Here is a 17,232-nt window from a genome sequence, read left to right on the forward strand (position 1 = left end):
ATATTAAATAATGTAAGAACGTATAAAAATATATATACAAAGTACTAATAAAATGAAAATTAAGATGCAAAATACCTATAAAATAACGAACGCATTTTTTTATAAAATTATTGATACCAAAATACACATAAAATATTTGAACTTGTATTAAAATAAATATACAAAATGCACATACAATAAGGTAAATTTGTATTGAAATAGATATGAAAAATACATATAAAATAATGTAAATTTGATTCAAAATATATATACGATTACAAATAAAATAACGTAGATTTCTATAAAAATACATATACAAAATACACAAAATTAAGTAAATACGTATAAAAAAATGTATACAAAATACACATAAAATAATGTAAATTCGTATAAATGTAAATAAACAATATACCAATAAAAGAATGTATATTTGTATTAATATAAATATACAAAATGCACATAAAATAACGTAAATTTATATAAAATATATACATAAAATAACGCAAATTTCTATAAAAATATATGTACAAAAATGAACATTAGATAAATTTGCATAAAAATATATATACAAAACACACATTAGATAATGTAAATGAGTATAAAAATATGTATACAAAATACCTATGAAATAAATTAAGAAATACTAATAAAATTTTGGATGAAAATATATATACAAAATACACATAAAATAACCTAAATACAAAAACAAATATACACATAAAATAATTTAAAATTGTATGAAATAAATATACAAAATAAACATAAAATAAGGTAAATTTGTAATGAAATATATGAAAAAATACACATAAAATAATATAAATTTGTTTGAAAATATATATACAAATACACATTAAATAACATGAATTTGTATAAAATTTGTATCAAAATATATACTTATACACACAATAAAATAACGTTTTTTTTTATGAAAATGTATATACAAAATACACATACAATAATTTAAATACGTAGAAAAATATATATACAAAAAACACATAAAATAGTGTAAATATGTATGAAAATATATAAACAAATACACATAAAATAATGTAAATTTGGATAATAAATATATACAAAATTAACATTAAATAATGTAAATATATATATAAAAAAATATATACAAAAAACACATAGAATAATGTTAAATCGTATCAAAATAAATAAAGAGAATATCAATAAAATAATGTAAATTTGTATGAAAATAAAGAAGCAAAATATACATATAATAACGCATATTTGCATAAAAATATATACAAAAATACATATAAAATAATTAAATTTGTATTAAAATAAATATACAAAATGCACGTACAATAAAGTAAATTTGTATTGAAATAGATATGCAAAATACACATTAATAATGTAAATTTGTATCAAAATATATTTACGAATACTCATAAAATAGAGTAAATTTCTATGAAAATAGATATACAAAATACACATATAACTAGTTAAATTTGTATTTAAATACATGTACAAAAAACACATAAAATAATGTAGATTTGTATGAAATGAAAACAAATACATTTTATATAAAATATATATACAAAATACACATAGAATAATGTAAAATCATATCAAAATAAATACACAGAATATCAATAAGATAATGTAAATTTGTATGAAAATAAAGATGCAAAATACCCATAAAATAAAGCATATTTTTATAAAAATACATATACAAAAATACACATAGATTAATCAAATTTGTATTAAAATTAATATACAAAATGCACATAAAACAATGTAAATTTGTTTCAAAATATATATACGAATACACATAAAATAACGCAGATTTCTATAGAAATATATATACAAAATACACTTGAAATAATGTAAATACGTATAAAAATATATATACAAAATACACATTAAATAATGTTAGTTCGTGTCAAAATAAATACACAAAATATCATGAAAAGAATGTGTATTTGTATGAAAATAGATATACAAAATACACATAAAATAACCTAAATTTGTATAAAACTATATACAAAAATACACAAAAATAATTTAAACTTGTATGAAAATAAATATACAAAAAACATATAAAATTAGGTAAATTTGTATTGAAATACATATACAAAATACACATAAAATAATGTAAATTTGAATGAAAATATATAAACATATAGACTTAAAATAACGTAAATTTGTATCAAATTTGTATTAAAAAAATATGCAAAATACACATAAAACAATGTAAATTTGTTTCAAAATATATATACGAATACACATAAAATAACGCAGATTTCTATAGAAATATATATACAAAATACACTTGAAATAATGTAAATACGTATAAAAATATATATACAAAATACACATTAAATAATGTTAATTCGTGTCAAAATAAATACACAAAATATCATGAAAAGAATGTGTATTTGTATGAAAATAGATATACAAAATACACATAAAATAACCTAAATTTGTATAAAACTATATACAAAAATACACAAAAATAATTTAAACTTGTATGAAAATAAATATACAAAAAACATATAAAATTAGGTAAATTTGTATTGAAATACATATACAAAATACACATAAAATAATGTAAATTTGAATGAAAATATATAAACATATAGACTTAAAATAACGTAAATTTGTATCAAATATATATACAAAAAATACATTAAATAATGTAAATATGTATAAAAAAATATATACAAAACACAAATAAAATAATGTAAAATCGTATCAAAATAAATACAGAAAATATTAATAAAATAATGTAAATTTGTATGAAAATTAAGATGCAAAATACCCATAAATTAATGCATTTTTTATAAAAATATATATACGAAAAAACATAAAATATTTGATTTTGTATTAAAATAAATAGATATACAAAATACTCATAAAATAAGCTAAATTTGAATTGAAATATATATACAAAATACATAAAATAATGTAAATTTGTATAAAAATACTTAGATATGCAAAATACACATTAATAATGTAAATTTGTATCAAAATATATTTACGAATACTCATAAAATAGAGTAAATTTCTATGAAAATATACATACAAAATAGATATACAAAATACACATATAACTAGTTAAATTTGTATTTAAATACATGTACAAAAAACACATAAAATAATGTAGATTTGTATGAAATGAAAACAAATACATTTTATATAAAATATATATACAAAATACACATAGAATAATGTAAAATCATATCAAAATAAATACACAGAATATCAATAAGATAATGTAAATTTGTATGAAAATAAAGATGCAAAATACCCATAAAATAAAGCATATTTTTATAAAAATACATATACAAAAATACACATAGATTAATCAAATTTGTATTAAAATTAATATACAAAATGCACATAAAACAATGTAAATTTGTTTCAAAATATATATACGAATACACATAAAATAACGCAGATTTCTATAGAAATATATATACAAAATACACTTGAAATAATGTAAATACGTATAAAAATATATATACAAAATACACATTAAATAATGTTAATTCGTGTCAAAATAAATACACAAAATATCATGAAAAGAATGTGTATTTGTATGAAAATAGATATACAAAATACACATAAAATAACCTAAATTTGTATAAAACTATTTACAAAAATACACAAAAATAATTCAAACTTGTATGAAAATAAATATACAAAAAACATATAAAATTAGGTAAATTTGTATTGAAATACATATACAAAATACACATAAAATAATGTAAATTTGAATGAAAATATATAAACATATAGACTTAAAATAACGTAAATTTGTATCAAATTTGTATTAAAAAAATACGCAAAATAAACATAAAACAATGTAAATTTGTTTCAAAATATATATACGAATAAACATAAAATAACGCAGATTTCTAAAGAAATATATATACAAAATACACTTGAAATAATGTAAATACGTATAAAAATATATATACAAAATACACATTAAATAATGTTAATTCCTGTCAAAATAAATACACAAAATATCATGAAAAGAATGTGTATTTGTATGAAAATAGATATACAAAATACACATAAAATAACCTAAATTTGTATAAAACTATATACAAAAATACACAAAAATAATTTAAACTTGTATGAAAATAAATATACAAAAAACATATAAAATTAGGTAAATTTGTATTGAAATACATATACAAAATACACATAAAATAATGTAAATTTGAATGAAAATATATAAACATATAGACTTAAAATAACGTAAATTTGTATCAAATATATATACAAAAAATACATTAAATAATGTAAATATGTATAAAAAAATATATACAAAACACAAATAAAATAATGTAAAATCGTATCAAAATAAATACAGAAAATATTAATAAAATAATGTAAATTTTTATGAAAATTAAGATGCAAAATACCCATAAATTAATGCATTTTTTATAAAAATATATATACGAAAAAACATAAAATATTTGATTTTGTATTAAAATAAATAGATATACAAAATACTCATAAAATAAGCTAAATTTGAATTGAAATATATATACAAAATACATAAAATAATGTAAATTTGTATAAAAATACTTATACAAATACACATATAATAACGTAAATTTGTATAAAAATATATAAACAAAATACACATTAAATAATGTAAATACTTATAAAAAAATGTACAAAATACACAAATAATCATGTAAGCCGTATCAAAATAAATAGACAAAATACCAATAAAATAATGTAAATTTGTATGAGCAAACATATACAAAATACACATAAATAACGCAAATATCAATAAAAATATATATAATATAATATATTTTTATACATATTTAAAATATTTAATGTATATTTTGTATATATTTTATCCAAATTTACGTTATTTTATATATTATTTATATATTTTTTTTTACATTATACATTCTTTTATTGGAATTTTGTGTATTTAATTTTTTACGAATTTACATTATTTTATATGTATTTTGTATATATATTTTTCTACGTATTTAAATTATTTTATGAGTATTTTATATATACATTTTCATAAAAAATTACGTTATTTTATTGTGTGTATTCGTATATATTTTGAAACAAATTTTATACAAATTCATGTTATTTTATGTGTTTTTGTATATATATTTTCATACAAATTTATATTATTTTATGTGTATTCATACATATATTTTATTACAAATTTACCTTATTTTATGTTTATTTTGTATATTTATTTCATTTAATATAATCAAATTTAAATTTATTGTATATGCATTTTGTATATTAATTTTTTTATTTTAACACAAATTTAATTATTCTATGTATTTTTCTATTTGTATTTTTAAAAAATGCTTTATTTTATTTATTTTTTTTCTTTATTTTCATACAAACTTACGTTATTTTATTGATATTCTGCTCAATCATTTTGATATTTGACATTATTCTATGTGTATTTTGTATATATTTTTTATATATTTTATTATTATATTATTTATTTATTATGTTTATTATTATATTTTTTTATATTTCAAAAATTTACCTAGTTTTATTTATATTTTTTTATCTATTTCATTCAAATAATTTTTATGCATATTTGTATATATTTCAATACAAATTTTAGTTAGGTTATGTGTATATTGTAAATCTATTTTCATTCAAATATATATTATTTTATTGGTATTTTGTTGATTTATATTGTTGATTTATATTTATTTTGAGTATATAATTTTATACAAATTCATGGTATTTTATGTGTATTTGTATATATATTTTCATATAAATTTACATTATTTTATGTGTATTTTGTACATATATTTCATTACAAATTTACCTTATTTTATGTTTATTTTGTATGTGTATTTTGTACATTTATATTTATACAAATACACATTCTTTTATTGGTATTTTGTTTATTTATTTTGTTTCGAATTTACATTATTTTATGTGTATTTTGTTTACATTTTTTTATACGTATTTACTTAATTTTATGTGTATTTTGTATATATATTTTTATAGAAATCTACGTTATTTTATGTGTATTCGTACATATATTTTGAAACAAATTTACATTGTTTTATATGTACAATAAGGTAAATTTGTATTGAAATAGATATGCAAAATACATATAAAGGAATGTAAATTTGTTTCAAAATATGTATACGAATACACCTAAAATAACGTAGATTTCTATAAAAATATATATACAAAATACACATAAAATGAAGTAAATACGTATAAAAAATGTATACAAAATACACATAAAATAATGTAAACTCGTATCAAAATAAATAAACAAAATACCAATAAAAGAATGTGTATTTGTATAAATATAAATATACAAAATACACATAAAATAATATAAATTTATATAAAACTATATACAACAGAAGTAATTAAATTTGTATGAAAATATATACAAAACACACAGAAAATAAGCTAAATTTGAATTGAAATATATATACAAAATACATGAAATAAAGTAAATTGGTATCAAAATATTTATACAAATACACATATAATAACGTAAATTTGTATGAAAATATATAAACAAAATACACATTAAATAATGTAAATACGTATAAAAAAATGTGTACAAAATACATATATAATCATGTAATTCGATTTAAAATAAATAAACAAAATACCAATAAAAGAATCTGTATTTGGATAAATATAAATATACAAAATACACATTCAAAATAAACATAAAATAAGGTAAATTTGTAATGAAATATATGTACAAAATACACACAAAATAATGTAAATTTATATGAAAATATATATACAAATACACATAAAATACCATGAATTTGTATAAAATTATATATTCAAAATAAATATTAAATAATGTAAATGCGTATAAAAATATATATAAAAAGTACATATAAAATAATGTAAATTCGTATCAATATAAATCAACAAAATACCAATAAAATAATATATATTTGAATGAAAATAAATTTACAAAATACACATAACATAACTATAATTTTTATTGAAATATATACAAAAATATATAAAAATAATTTGAGTTTGTGTGAAAATAGATATTCAAAATACACATAAAACTAGGTAAATTTCTTTTGAAATATATACAAAATACAAATAAAATATTGTAAATTTGTGTCAAAATATATAAACAAATACACATAAAATAACGTAAATTTGTATGAAAAATATTTACAAAATACATAGAATAATGTCAGATCGTATCAAAATGAATGAGCAGAATATCAATAAAATAACGTAAATTTGTATGAAAATAAAGATGCAAAATACCCATAAAATAAAGCATATTTTTTATAAAAATACATATACAAAAATACACATAGAATAATTAAATTTGTATTAAAATTAATATACAAAATGCATATACAATAAGGTAAATTTGTATAGAAAAAATATGCAAAATACACATAAAAGTGTAAATTTGTTTAAAAATCTATATACGAATACACATAATATAACGTAGATTTCTATAGAAATATATATACAAAATACATATGAAATGATGTAAATACGTATAAAAATATAAATACAAAATACACATTAAATAATTTAAATTCTCGTCAAAATAAATAAACAAAATATCAATAAAAGAATGTGTATTTGTATGAAAATAGATATACAAAAAACTCATAAAATAACCTAAGTTTGTATAATACTATATACAAAAATACACAAAAATAATTTAAATTTGTATGAAAATAAATATACAAAATACACATAAAATTAGGTAAATTTGTTTTGAAATACATATACAAAATACACATAAAATAATGGAAGTTTGAATGAAAATATATAAACATATACACTTAAAATAACGTAAATTTGTATCAAATATATATACAAAATACCAATTAAATAATGTAAATATGTATAAAAAAATATATTCAGAAAACAAATAGAATAATGTAAAATCGTATCAAAATAAATACACAGAATATTAATAAAATAATATAAATTTGTATGAAAATAAAGATGCAAAATAGCCATAAAATAACGCATTTTTTTTATAAATATATATATACCAAAATACACATATAATATTAAAATTTGTATTAAAATAAATATAAAAAATGCACATACTGTAAGGTAAATTTGTATTGAAATAGATATGCAAAATACATATAAAACAATGTAAATTTGTTTCAAAATATATATACGAATACACATAAAATAACGTTGATTTCTATAAAAAATATATACAAAATACACATAAAATGAAGTATTTGATATATATTTTTTAATACTTATTTACATAATTTTATATGTATTTTGAATATATAATTTCATAGAAATTTACTCTATATGTATATGTATAGAAAATACACATGAAATAATCTAAATTCGTATCGAAATAAATGAACAAAATACCGATAAAATAATGTAATTTTGAATGAAAATATATATAGAAAATACACATAAAATAACGAAAATACAAATAAAAATATACACATAAAATGATTTAAATTTGAATGAAAATAGATATAAAAATAAACTTAAAATAAGGCAAATTTATAATGAAATATATATACAAAATACACATAAAATAATGTAGATTTGTTTCAAAATATATATATACGAATACACATAAAATAACGTAGATTTCTATAGAAATATATATACAAAATACACATGAAATGTTGTAAATACGTATAAAAATATATATACAAAATACACATTAAATAATGTAAATTCGTGTCAAAATAAATAATTAAAATATCAATAAAAGAAGGTGTATTTGTATGAAAATACATATACAAAAACCACATAAAATAACGTAAATTTGTATAAAACTATATATAAAAATACACAAACATAAGTTAAATTTGTATTAAAATAAATATACAAAATACACATAAAATTAGGTAAATTTGTAAAGAAATACATATACAAAATACACATAAAATATCGTAAATTTGAATTAATATATATAAACAAATACACTTAAATTAACATAAATTTGTATAAAATATATATAAGAAATACTCATTAAATAATGTAAATATGTATAAAAAATATATATACAAAACACAAATAGAATAATGTAAAATCGTATTAAAATAAATACACAGAATGTAAATAAAATAATCTAAAATTTGTATGGAAATAAAGATGCAAAATACCCATAAAATAACGCATTTTTTTTAAATATACAAAATACACATGAAAGGATGTAAATACGTATAAAAATATTTATACAAAATACACTTTAAATAATGTAAATTCGCGTCAAAATAAATAAACAAAATGTCAATAAAAGAATGTGTATTTGTATGAAAATATATATACAAAATACACATAAGATAACATAAATTTGTATAAAACTATATACAAAAATACACAAAAATAATTTAAACTTGTATGAAAATAAATATACAAAATACACATAAAATTAGGTAAATTTCTATTGAAATACATATACAAAATACACATAAAATACTGTAAATTTGAATGAAAATACATAAACAAATACACTTAAAATAACGTAAATTTGTATAAAAAAATACAAAACACAAATAGAATAATGTAAAATCGTATCAAAATAAATACACAGAATATTAATAAAATAATGTAAATTTGTATGAAAATAAAGAAGCAAAATACCCATAAAATATATATACAAAAATACACATAAAAAAAAATATTTGTATTAAAATAAATATACAAAATACACATACAATAAGCTAAATCTGTATTGAAATAGATATGCAAAATTCATATAAAACAATGTAAATTTGTTTCAAAATATATATACGAATACACATAAAATAACGTAGATTTGTATAAAAATATATACAAAATACACGTAAAATGAAGTAAATACGTATAAAAAAATGTATACAAAATACACATAAAAATATGTAAATTCGTATCAAAATAAATAAACAAAATACCAATAAAAGAATGTGTATTTGTATAAATATAAATATACAAAATACACATAAAATAACGTAAATTTATATAAAACTATATACAAAAATACAGAGAAGTAATTAAATTCGTATGAAAATAGATATACAAAATACAGATAAAATAAGCTAAATTTGAATTGAAATGTATATACAAAATACATAAAATAATGTAAACAAAATATCATGAAAAGAATGTGTATTTGTATGAAAATAAATAATAGCTAATAAATTTGTATGAAATATATATGCAAGATATACATTAAATAATGTAAATATGTATAAAAAAATATATACAAAAAACAAATAGAATAATGTAAGATCGTATCAAAATAAATACACCGAATATTAATTAAATAATGTAAATTTGTATGAAAATAAAGATGCAAAATTCCCATCAAATAGCGCATTTCTTATAAAAAAATATATACCAAAATACACATAAAATATTTAAATTTGTATTGAAATAAATGTACAAAATGCACATACAATAAGGTAAACTTCTATTGAAAGAGATATGCAAAAATACATATAAAACAAAGTAAATTTGTTTCAAAATATATATACGAATACACATAAAATAACGTAGATCTCTATAAAAATATATATACAAAATACACTTAAAATTAGGTAAATACGTATAAAAAAATGTAAACAAAATACACATAAAATAATACAAATTCGAAACAAAATAAATAAACAAAATACCAATAAAAGAATGTGTATTTGTATATATATAAATGTACAAAATAAACATACCAAATAAACATAAAATAAGGTAAATTTGTTAAAGAAATATATGTACAAAATACACATAAAATAATGTAAATTTATGTGAAAATATATATACAAATACACATAAAATACCATGAATTTGTATAAAATTATATATTCAAAATAAATATTAAATAATGTAAATGCGTATAAAAATATATATAAAAAGTACATATAAAATTATGTAAATTCGTATCAATATAAATCAACAAAATACCAATAAAATAAAATATATTTGATTGAAAATAGATTTACAAAATACACATAACATAACTAAAATTTGTATTGAAATATATACAAAAATACATAAAAATAATTTGATTTTGTATGAAAATAGATATTCAAAATACACATAAAAATAGGTAAATTTCTTTTGAAATATATATACAAAATACCCATCATATATTGTAAATTTGTGTCAGAATATATAAACAAATACACATAAAATAACATAATTTTGTTTGAAAAATATATACAAATTACACATAGAATAATGTCAAATCGTATCAAAATGAATGAGCAGAATATCAATAAAATAACGTAAATTTGTATGAAAATAAAGATGCAAAATACCCATAAAATAAAGCATATTTTTATAAAAATACATATAAAAAAATACACATAGAACAATTAAATTTGTATTAAAATTAATATACAAAATGCATATACAAAAGGTAAATTTGTATTAAAAAAATATGCAAAATACACATAAAAGTGTTAATTTGTTTAAAAATCGATATACGAATACACATAATATAACGTAGATTTCTATAGAAAGATATATACAAAATACACATGAAATGATGTAAATACGTATAAAAATATATATACAAAATACACATTAAATAATTTAAATTCTCGTCAAAATAAATAAACAAAATATCAATAAAAGAATGTGTATTTGTATGAAAATAGATATACAAAATACTCATAAAATAACCTAAGTTTGTATAAAACTATATAGAAAAATACACAAAAATAATTTAAATTTGTATGAAAATAAATATACAAAATACACATAAAATTATTTTGTATATCTATTTTATACAAATGTCCGTTATTTTATGTGAATTTGTTTTCATTTCATACAAATTTACATTATTTTATGTGTATTTTGTACATGTATTTAAATACAAATTTAACTAATTATATATTTTTATAAAAATACATATACAAAAATACACATAGATTAATCAAATTTGTATTAAAATTAATATACAAAATACACATACAATAAGGTAAATTTGTATTGAAAAAATATGCAAAATACACATATAAAACAATGTAAATTTGTTTCAAAATATATATACGAATACACATAAAATAACGCAGATTTCTATAGAAATTTATATACAAAATACACTTGAAATAATGTAAATACGTAAAAAAATATATATACAAAATACACATTAAATAATGTTAATTCGTGTCAAAAGAAATAAACAAAATATGATGAAAGGAATGTGTATTTGTATGAAAATAGATATACAAAATACACATAAAATAACCTAAATTTGTATAAAACTATAAACAAAAATACACAAAAATAATTTAAACTTGTATGAAAATAAATATACAAAAAACATATAAAATTAGGTAAATTTGTATTGAAATACATATACAAAATACACATAAAATAATGTAAATTTGAATGAAAATATATAAACATATAGACTTAAAAAAACGTAAATTTGTATCAAATATATATACAAAAAACACATTAAATAATGTAAATATGTATGAAAAAATATATACTAAACACAAATAAAATAATGTAAAATCGTATAAAAATAAATACAGAAAATATTAATAAAATAATGTAAATATGTATGAAAATTAAGATGCAAAATACCCATAAAATAACTCATTTTTTATAAAAATATATATACGAAAAAACATAAAATATTTGATTTTGTATTAAAATAAATAGATATACAAAATACACATAAAATAAGCTAAATTTGAATTGAAATATATATACAAAATACATAAAATAATGTAAATATGTATCAAAATACCTATACAAATACACATATAATAACGTAAATTTGTATAAAAAATATATAAACAAAATACACATTTAATAATGTAAATACGTATAAAAAAATGTAAAAAATACACAAATAATCATGTAATTCGTATCAAAATAAATAGACAAAATACCAATAAAATAATGTAAATTTCTATGAGAAAACATATACAAAATACACATAAATAACGCAAATATCAATAAAAATATATATAATATAATATATTTTTATACATATTTAAAATATTTAATGTATATTTTGTATATATATATATTATCCAAATTTACGTGATTTTATATGTATTTGTTTATATATTTTCATACAAATTTACATTATTTTATGTGAGTTTTGTATATGTATTTCAATAGAAATTTGCCTAACTTTATGTGTATTTTGCATATCTATTTTAAAACAAATTTAAATTATTTTTGTGTATATTTGTATATATTTTTATACAAATTTTAGTTATTTTATTTGATTTTTGTATATATATTTTCCTACAAATATACATTCTTTTATTGGAATTTTGTGTATTTAATTTTTACTAATTTACATTATTTTATGTGTATTTTGTATATATATTTTTCTACGTTTTTAAACTATTTTATGTGTATTTTATATATACATTTTCAAAAAAATTTACGTTATTTTATTGTGTGTATTCGTATATATTTTGAAACATTTTATACAAATTCATGTTATTTTATGTGTATTTGTATATATATTTTCATAAAAATTTATATTATTTTATGTGCATTCTTACATATATTTTATTACAAATTTACCTTATTTTATGTTTATTTTGTATATTTATTTCATTCAATTTTAAATTATTTAATGTGTATATTTGTATTTGTATTTAGGTTATTTTATGTGTTTTTTATATATATTTTCATCCAAAATTACATTATTTTATTGTTATTTTCTTAATTTAACTCGATACGAATTTAGATTATTTCATAGGTATTTTGTATACATATTTTTATACTCATTTACATTATCTAATGTGTGTTTTGTATATATTTTTTTATGCAAACTAATTTTATGTGCATTTTTGTACATATATTTTTATAGAAACTTAAAACGTTATTTTATGTGTATTTTGTATATGTTTTCTCATACAAATTTACATTATTTAATTAGTTTTTTGTTTATTTATTTTGATACGAATGACTTGATTATTGTTGTATTTTGTAAATATTTTTTTATACGTATTTACATTACTTAATGTGTATTTTGTTTATATATTTTTTTTACAAATTAACGTTATTATATGTGTATTTGTTAAAAATATTTTGAAACGAATTTACTTTATTTTATGTATTTTATATATATATTTCAATTCAAATTTAGCTTATTTTGTGTGTATTTTGTATATCTATTTTCATACAAATTTAATTACTTCTGTGTATTTTTGTATATTGTTTTATACAAATTTACGTTATTTTATGTGCATTTTGTATATTTATATTTATACAAATACACATTCTCTTATTGGTATTTTGTTTATTTATATTTATACGAATTTACATTATTTTATGTGTATTTTGTATACATTTTTGATTCGTATTTACTTAATTTTATTTGTATTTTGTATATATATATTTATAGAAATCTACGTTATTTTATGTGTATTCGTATATATATTTTGAAACAAATTTACATTGTTTTATATGTTTTTGGCATATCTATATCAATACAAATTTACCTTATTGTATGTGCATTTTGTACATTTATTTTAATACAAATTCAAATATTTTATGTGTATTTTTTTATATATATTTTTAAAAAAAATGCGTTATTTTTTATGTATTTTGCATCTTAGTTTTCATAGAAATGTACATTATTTTATTAATATTCTGTGTATATATTTTGATACGATTTTATATTATACTATTTGTGTTTTCTATATATTTTTTTATACATATTTTCATTATTTAATATGTATTTTTTATATATATTTTATACAAATGAACTTAATTTTAAGTGTATTTGTTTATATAATTTCATTCAAATTTACATTATTTTAAGTGTATTTTGTATATGTATTTCAATACAAATTTACCTAATTTTATGTGTATTTTGTATATTTATTTTCATACAAATTTAAATCATTTTTGTGTTTTTTTGTATATACATATAGAGTATATTTCTATGAAAATATATATTCAAAATACATATAAAATTATGTAAATAAGTATAAAAATATATATATCAAATACGCCTAAAAAAATGAAAATTCGTATCAAAATAAATTAACAAAATTCCGATAAAAGAACGTATATTTGTAGGAAAATAAATATACAAAATACACATAAAACTACGAAAATTTGAATAAAAATATATACAAAAAAACAAAAACAAAAATTTCAATTTGTATGAAAATAGATATACAAAATACACATATAATTAGATAAATTTGTATTTAAATACATGTACAAAATACACATAAAATAATGTAAATTTGTATGAAATGAAAACAAATTCACATAAAATAACGTACATTTGTATAAAATAGATATACAAAATATACATAGAATAATGTAAAATCGTATCCAAATAAATACACAGAATATCAATAAAATAATGTAATTTTGTATGAAAATAAAGATGCAAAATACCCATAAAATAAAGCATTGTTTTTTTTATACAAAAATACACAAAAATAATTTAAACTTGTATGAAAATAAATATACAAAAAACATATAAAATTAGGTAAATTTGTATTGAAATACATATACAAAATACACATAAAATAATGTAAATTTGAATGAAAATATATAAACATATAGACTTAAAATAACGTAAATTTGTATCAAATATATATACAAAAAATACATTAAATAATGTAAATATGTATAAAAAAATATATACAAAACACAAATAAAATAATGTAAAATCGTATCAAAATAAATACAGATAATATTAATAAAATAATGTAAATTTGTATGAAAATTAAGATGCAAAATACCCATAAATTAATGCTTTTTTTATAAAAATATATATACGAAAAAACATAAAATATTTGATTTTGTATTAAAATAAATAGATATACAAAATACTCATAAAATAAGCTAAATTTGAATTGAAATATATATACAAAATACATAAAATAATGTAAATTTGTATAAAAATACTTATACAAATACACATATAATAATGTAAATTTGTATAAAAATATATAAACAAAATACACATTAAATAATGTAAATACTTATAAAAAAATGTACAAAATACACAAATAATCATGTAAGCCGTATCAAAATAAATAGACAAAATACCAATAAAATAATGTAAATTTGTATGAGCAAACATATACAAAATACACATAAATAACGCAAATATCAATAAAAATATATATAATATAATATATTTTTATACATATTTAAAATATTTAATTCTTTTATTGGAATTTTGTGTATTTAATTTTTTACGAATTTACATTATTTTATGTGTATTTTGTATATATATTTTTCTACGTATTTAAATTATTTTATGAGTATTTTATATATACATTTTCATAAAAAATTACGTTATTTTATTGTGTGTATTCGTATATATTTTGAAACAAATTTTATACAAATTCATGTTATTTTATGTGTTTTTGTATATATATTTTCATACAAATTTATATTATTTTATGTGTATTCATACATATATTTTATTACAAATTTACCTTATTTTATGTTTATTTTGTATATTTATTTCATTTAATATAATCAAATTTAAATTTATTGTATATGCATTTTGTATATTAATTTTTTTATTTTAATACAAATTTAATTATTCTATGTGTATTTTTCTATTTGTATTTTTATAAAAATATGCTTTATTTTATGGGTATTTTGCATCTTTATTTACATACAAACTTACGTTATTTTATTGATATTCTGCTCAATCATTTTGATACGATTTGACATTATTCTATGTGTATTTTGTATATATTTTTCATACAAACTTACGTTATTTTATGTGTATTTGTTTATATATTTTGACACAAATTTACAATATTTTATGGGTATTTTGTATATATATTTCAAGGAAATTTACCTAGTTTTATGTGTATTTTGAATATCTATTTTCATTCAAACTCAAATTATTTTTATGCATATTTGTATATATTTCAATACAAATTTTAGTTAGGTTATGTGTATTTTGTAAATCTATTTTCATTCAAATATATATTATTTTATTGGTATTTTGTTGATTTATATTGATACGAATTTACATTATTTTATCTGTACTTTGTATATACATATTTATACGCATTTACATTATTTAATATTTATTTTGAGTATATAATTTTATACAAATTCATGGTATTTTATGTGTATTTGTATATATATTTTCATATAAATTTACATTATTTTATGTGTATTTTGAACATATATTTCATTACAAATTTACCTTATTTTATGTTTATTTTGTATGTGTATTTTGTACATTTATATTTATACAAATACACATTCTTTTATTGGTATTTTGTTTATTTATTTTGTTTCAATTTTTTATTTATTTATGTATTTTGTTTACATTTTTTTATACGTATTTACTTAATTTTATGTGTATTTTGT

Source organism: Eriocheir sinensis, unplaced genomic scaffold (genome assembly GCF_024679095.1).
Source record: "Eriocheir sinensis breed Jianghai 21 unplaced genomic scaffold, ASM2467909v1 Scaffold170, whole genome shotgun sequence".
Taxonomy (NCBI): Eukaryota; Metazoa; Arthropoda; class Malacostraca; order Decapoda; family Varunidae; genus Eriocheir; species Eriocheir sinensis.